General features: G+C 42.4%; 1 non-coding gene across 1 annotated transcript; it reads right to left on the minus strand.

Moving 5' to 3' along the window:
* Positions 1-2,689: 2,689 nt before the first annotated feature.
* On the minus strand, positions 2,690-2,792 carry LOC136318423 (small nucleolar RNA U13). The gene has a single exon (XR_010728068.1). It is a non-coding gene; the product is annotated as a small nucleolar RNA U13 (small nucleolar RNA).
* Between the last annotated feature and the right edge of the window lie 4,074 nt (positions 2,793-6,866).

Raw genomic sequence — 6,866 nt, forward strand, 5'->3', positions numbered from 1 at the left:
GTCCAACGCTCTATCCACTGCACCACTGCCTGGTCAGGCGCATCCACCTGGTTTTGCTGGTGCAAAACCCTGGGCTTTCCCAGGCAAGGCACATATGAGAAGCAACTATGAGTCTGTTTCCTGCCCCCTCTTCTCTTTCTCTTTTGGTCTCTCTCTCTCCCCCCTCTAAAAATGAATTTCAAAATAAAAAATAAAAGCCTGACTAGGCGGTCGCGCAGTGGATAGAGCGTCCGACTGGTATGCGGAGGACCCAGGTTCAAGACCCTGAGGTTGTCAGCTTGAGCACGGGCTCATCTGGTTTGAGCAAAGCTCACCAGCTTGGACCCAAGGTCGCTGGCTTGAGCATAAGGTTCCTCAGTCTGCTGAAGGCCCACGGTCAAGGCACATATGAGAGAGCAATCAATGAACAACTAAGGTGTCGCAATGAAAAAAAACCTGATAATTGATGCTTCTCATCTCTCTCCATTCCTGTCTGTCTGTCCCTATCTATCCCTTTCTCTGACTCTGTTTCTGAAAAAAAATAAAAAATTAAAAAATAAAAAATAAATATTAATAAACTATATGTATATTATTTTAAAAAATAAATAAAAATTAAAAAAATTTTAACCTATTGGTTTATATAAATCAATTGAATTTATGGTATGTTTACTTATTTATTTAAATTTATTGAATTTAGAGAGTACGGGAGAAAGAAAAACATCAATATATTGTTCCACTTATTTATGCATTTATTGGTTGATTCTTGTACGTGCTCTGACCAAGGATCAAATCCACAAACTTGGCATATTGGGATGATGCTCTAATCAACAGAGCTACCAGGTGAGGAAAAATCTTAATTTTTAAAAAATTTATTTATTGATTTTAGAGAAAGAGGTAGGGAGAGACAGAGATAGAGACAGAAACATGGATCTGTTCTTCTATGTGCCCTGACTGGGGATCAAACAGGCTACCCCTGCGCATTGGGACTACACTCTAGCAAACCAGAAAAGATTCTGCCAGGGAAAATCTTAAGTTTTTAACACTGACTTCTCCTACTGTGAAGAATTGCAGAAACTATCACAGTTGGAGAGGTCTTACCACCTGCATTTTACAAATGTGAGAAGTATGGATTAGTGTAAATAAACAGCCCAAAGACACATAGCTTTTCAAAATGGCAGAGCTAGGGATGTTATTTAAGTCTGACTGGGTATGTTTGTCTCAAGATGAAGGATTCAGTCAGCTCTAGATTTCTATAATTCTACTCTGAGTTTGATCTTTAGATCAGTATTTTTCAACCAGTGTGCCGCAGCACACTAGTGTGCCATGAGACATGGTCAGGTGTGCCGTGGGGAAATTAAACATGGGTCCCCAAACTACGGCCCGTGTGCTGGATTCAACCCGCGGAGGCTATTTATCCGGCTCGCCACCAGCCACCTCCATCGGAACATAAACATTCCCTTCACAATCTCTCCAGCTATCAGTGACAGGTAGAGTGGAGGCACAGGGAACGCTCACTGACCAATCACCTTCTAAGATGCATCCCGAACACTAGCAATGAACCAATAGTAGGCCGCCTCTCATCCGCGGTGAGTAGTTGAAGCTGCTACTCCTCCCCATGGTCTCGATTTCTAATCCTGGTCAGGACTGGAGGTAAATGTTGCCACCACTAGATGAAGCCTCAGCCTCAGCTCGTTATGTATATCCTGATGGTGTATATAGATATTTAACCTTTATCTTTTTAAAAGAGGTCCCCGCAGAGGGTGATATACAATGCATCACAATGTTATCTAACTTTAAAGCTGAAGTTTACTGACAGTTTTTGGTTATCTGTTGCCAAGGAGTTCCCCATTCTGGCCAACAAAGCTATTTTGACATTGCTCCCGTTTTCAACCACATATCTATGTGAGCTGAGCTTCTCAAGCTTGACTGCAATAAAAACTAAAAACAGAGAGAGACTGAGAACTGTTGAGGAAGAGCTTCGTGTGTGTCTTTCTACCATTCCTGCCAGGATATCCCTTTTGTGTTCATCGAAACAGGTCCAGGTTTCACACTAAGTGAGTATAAATACATTTAGAAACTATATTATTAACTATATGTATAATATGTACTGTGTTAGAGTATCATTTTGTGTCATTTTGGTAGGTGGTGTGCCCCAGGATTTTGTAAATATAAAAAATGTGCCGCGGCTCAAAAAAGGTTGAAAATCACTGCTTTAGATCATGTAATTTTTTATGTACTATTGAAGAAAAATTGTCTCACTTAGGACAGAAAGAGGGCATTACTGGAGAAACTGGGGAAATCCTAACAAAGTCTGCACCTTACTTAATAGTTATGTATAGCCCTGGCCAGGTAACTTAGTTGGAGCATTGGTCCTATGCACCAGGGTCACAGGGTTAATCGTTGGTTAGGGCATATACAAGAGGCAACCAATGAATTCACAAGTAGATGGAACAGCGAACCGAGGTTTCTCTCTCTCTATCTCTCTCTTTCCCTTCCCCTTCTCTTTCTTTCTAAAATTAATAATATAAAAAATTTTAAAATTAGTTATGTATATATTTCAATTTCTTAATTTTTATAAATGTACTGTGTTAATGTAAGATGTTAACAATGAGGAAAATTGAGTGAGGGGAGTACAAAAACTTTCTTTGCTATTTTTGCAAGTTTTCTGTAAAATTATTCCCCTCTAAAACCTTACTTTTTTCCTTTTTTACATCAGGTGGGTAATGTTCTGATGTTGTAACATGGTTTAAGGGGGCACATCTCATACAAGAGCATGAACACCCAATCAGCACACTTATGAATTACCAAAGGATCAAACCCTTATTTATTTATTTATTTATTTATTATTTTTTATTTATTGATTTTTAGAGAGAGAGAGAGAGAGAAGGGGGAGGAGCAGGAAGCATCAACTCCCATATGTGCCTTGACCAGGCAAGCCCAGGGTTTCGAACCGGCAACCTCAGTGTTCCAGGTCGATGCTTCATCCCACTGCGCCACCACAGGTCAGGCTCAAACCCTTATTTTAAAAAAAAATCTCTTGCCTGACCAGGTGGTGGTGCAGTGGACAGAGCGTCGGACTGGGATGTGGAAGACCCAGGTTCGAGACCCCAAAGTCGCCAGCTTGAACGCGGGCTCATCGGGTTTGAGCAAGGTTCACCAGCTTGGACCCAATGTCGCTGGCTCGAGCAAGGGGTTACTCCGTCTGCTGTAGCCCCCCAGTCAAGGCACATATGAGAAACCAATCAATGAACAACTAAGGAACTACAACGAAGAATTGGTGTTTCTCATCTGTCTACCTTCCTGTGTGTCTGTCCCTCTCTCTGACTCTGTTTCTGCCACACACAAAAAAAAAATATTAATAGAGAAAATAAAAGAGAAAGAACTGGTCTTTTAAAAAAAAAAATCTCTTATTAGATTGCTGAGAACTCTAGTCAGAAATACCCTTTAGCCTTCAAATGATTGCTCTAGCTTAGAAAATTTTTAAAGATCATTTATGTATAAAGGAAAAGAAAATTCTCAGCCTCCCTTGGTATTATCTTCTAGTATCTTATAAGCTTCATCTCAGGAAATGAATTTCAAAAGCTAAATTAAATCCTTCCCATTACAATTGAAGTCTATTTCTCATTCATTCAACATTTTTTGTCTTTCAGCTTCATAAATAGCAACTGTTCATCATCTCTCAGGCAGTGTATAATCATATACATGCAGATTTAGTTTTCTATGAACAAAACATCATATGGCTTCTTTTGAATATTTTTAAATAAATCAGGAGGAATTTACTAAATGCCATTTTGTGCAAAGCAGTATGGTAATTGCAGAGGGCGGGGGAGGAGATAAAAAGGGAAAAACAGCCTGACCTGTGGTGGCGCAGTGGATAAAGAGTCGACCTGGAGCGCTGAGGTTGCCAGTTTGAAACCCTGGGCTTGCCTGGTCAAGGCACATATGGGACTTGATGCTTCCAGCTCCTCCCCCCCTTCTCTCTCTCTGTCTCTCCTCTCTCTCTCTTTCTCTGTCTCTCCCTCTCCTCTCTAAAATGAATAAATTTTTTAAAAAGTTAAAAAAAAAAAGAAAAACAGACATAGTCCCTATCTTCAAAAAGCCTAATATTCTTCTAACATTAAAAAATGTCCCATGTGCCTGACCTGTGGTGGCATAGTGGAATGCTGAGGTCACCGGTTCAAAGCCATACGCTTGCCTGGTCAAGGCACATATGTGAAGCAACTATGAGATGATGCCTCCCACTCTCCCCAACTTCCCCACTTTTCTCTCTCTCTCAAATTAGTAAATAAAATCTTTTTCTTTCTTCTTCTTTTTTTTTTTTTTTTTTTTTTTAGCAAGAGAGGGAGAGGGACAGTGTAATGCCAGTGGCTGTGGCCATGCAGGTTCACATTGGATTCGGGCAGACGAAAAAGGAACTGTGGGGCTGGAGAATGGTGTGCCATTCTGTTTATTAGAGTCTTGCAATGGCTGACTGACGAGCAAGCAAGTAGGGCAAACCGGTTCCCTCTCCCTCTCAGACTCACCAGCAAAGCAGGCCCGGATGGAGGGGAGGGACCCCTTCTCCAGCAAGCAATGGCCCCTTCCAATGGTGGCAGTCAATCTGCAATTTATACTCTGCCACCCTGAGGGCAAGCACCTACAGCCTTACACATGGTGCTGTCCTGTGCTCACACACCAATCAGGCAAAGTATAAGATAGCAACCTTAACACACTAGTTTGCCCAACACACACAGAGGGACAGACAGAAAAGAAGAGAAATGAGAAGCATCAATTCTTTGTTGATATACCTTTATTGTTCATTGATTGCTTTCTCGTATGTTCCTTGACTGGGGGACTCCAGCTGAGCTAGTGACCACTTGCTCAAGCCAGCGACCTTGGGCCCAAGCCAGCAACCATGGGGTCATGTCTATGATCCCACACTCAAGCTGGCAATCCTGTGCTCAAGCCAGATGAGCCCATGCTCAAGCTGGCGACATCAGGGTTTTACCATCTGCCCAAATCCGATGTGGCGACCTGGGTCCTCAGTGTCCCAGGTTGATGCTCTATCCACTGTACCACCTCCTGGTCAGGCTATAAATAAAATCTTTTAACAAATAAAAATATCTCATGCATTCAAAAATGTTTACTGAATACCCACTATGTGCCAGGCACTGTTCTAGGAGCTGGAAATCCCTTATTTTTAAAAAAAATTTTATTGATTTTAGCAAGAGAGGGAAAGAGAGAGAGAGAGAGAGAGAGAAAGAGAGAGATTAACATCAATCTGTTCCTGTATGTTCCCTGACCGGGGATCAGAGTGGCAACCTCTGGGCTTTCAGGCAGTGTTCTAACAAACTGAACTATCTGGTCAGGGCTGGGAATCCTTGATAATAAGCAAAAACAGTTCCATACTGTCGTAGAGCTTACTGTCCAGTGGTCCTTTGATTCTAGGAAACTCAGATAAGTCAGTGGCTTTGGGAGCCCTGAATGGAAAGGGAAGTGTTTTCCCACTGTGTGTATTTCTCGTCTACTGGGTGCGAGCTAGGATTAAAGCTAATGGCCCGCCAGTTCTTGGCTCCTTGTTTCATTACCGACTGTCCGAATCAAATGTGAACGTGCATGGGCCAGGAGGCTGTGATGGTGGCCGGGGCTACTGGCTTTACACTATGCCTTTTTTTTCCACCAAGAGAATGTCATTGATGAACTAGAAAAAGGCAGTGCTTCTTCCAGGTTGACACAGCCCTGCTCCATGTGCAAGGCTTTGTGCATGGAGCACAAATGGCATTTCGGCTCTTTCTCCTAAGCTAGTAACCCTTGTTTAGATGAACAACCTCTACAAGCATACACAGCAGCCCTACAAACTGTTAAAACAAAACAAAAAATAAACAAACAAAAGGTTGCGCCTGACCAGGCAGTGGCGCAGTGGATAAAGCATCAGACTGGGATGCAGAAGACCCAGGTTCGAGACCCCGAGGTTGCCAGTTTGAGCGCAGGCTCATCTGGCTTGAGCAAAAAGCTCGTCAGCTTGGATCCAAGGTCGCTGGCTCGAGCAAGGGGTTATTTGGTCTGCTGAAGGCCCACAGTCAAGGCACATATGAGAAAGCAATCAATGAACAACTAAGGTGTCGCAATGCGCAACAAAAAACTAATGATTGATGCTTCTCATCTCTCCATTTCTGTCTGTCTGTCCCTGTCTATCCCTCACTCTGACTCTGTAAAAAGAAAAAAAAAAAAGAAGGTTCCATGGACACAGGTAATAAAGTGAGATTTGAGAGGGTTTCCCTGATGAACAAACAAAAGAATTAGAACTGAAAGAAGAATGGGAGTTAACCAGGTAGAAAGGAAGAAAGAGAAACATTTTAGGGAGCAGTAACAATATGAGCAAAGGCCCTGGGGCAGGATAGGACTATATATTATTGAAAAACTGAAAGCTTAGTGCTGGTATATGTAAAAAAAATGACAAAAGCTTGGTGACAGGTAATACTATAAAATTAGGCAGGGGGTCTGTAAAGTCAGTAGCCACGGCCACCATCACAGCCGCCTGGCCCATGCAGGTTTGCATTTGATTCAGACAGAAGGTAATGAAACAATGGAGCCAAGAACTAGTGGGCCATTAACTTTAATCCTAGCTCGCACCCAGAGAGCGAGAAATACACACAGTGAGAAAACACTTCCCTTTCCATTCAGTGCTCCCAAAGCCACTGACTTATCTGAGTTTCCTAGAATCAAAAGTTTCTACTTCACCTTATTCACATCTGTTCTATCTCCTTCTCCCTGCACAAACTCTGCACAAACTGGCTTCTCCTTCAGCACTCCGCCATCCTGGCTGCTTCTCCTCTCCTCCACGTGGCCTTTCTCTGCTTTCCTCCAGCATGGGCTCCTCTGCCTCATTTTATTTTTTATTTTTATTT

Source organism: Saccopteryx bilineata, unplaced genomic scaffold, assembly GCF_036850765.1.
Source record: "Saccopteryx bilineata isolate mSacBil1 unplaced genomic scaffold, mSacBil1_pri_phased_curated manual_scaffold_214, whole genome shotgun sequence".
Classification (NCBI taxonomy): domain Eukaryota; kingdom Metazoa; phylum Chordata; class Mammalia; order Chiroptera; family Emballonuridae; genus Saccopteryx; species Saccopteryx bilineata.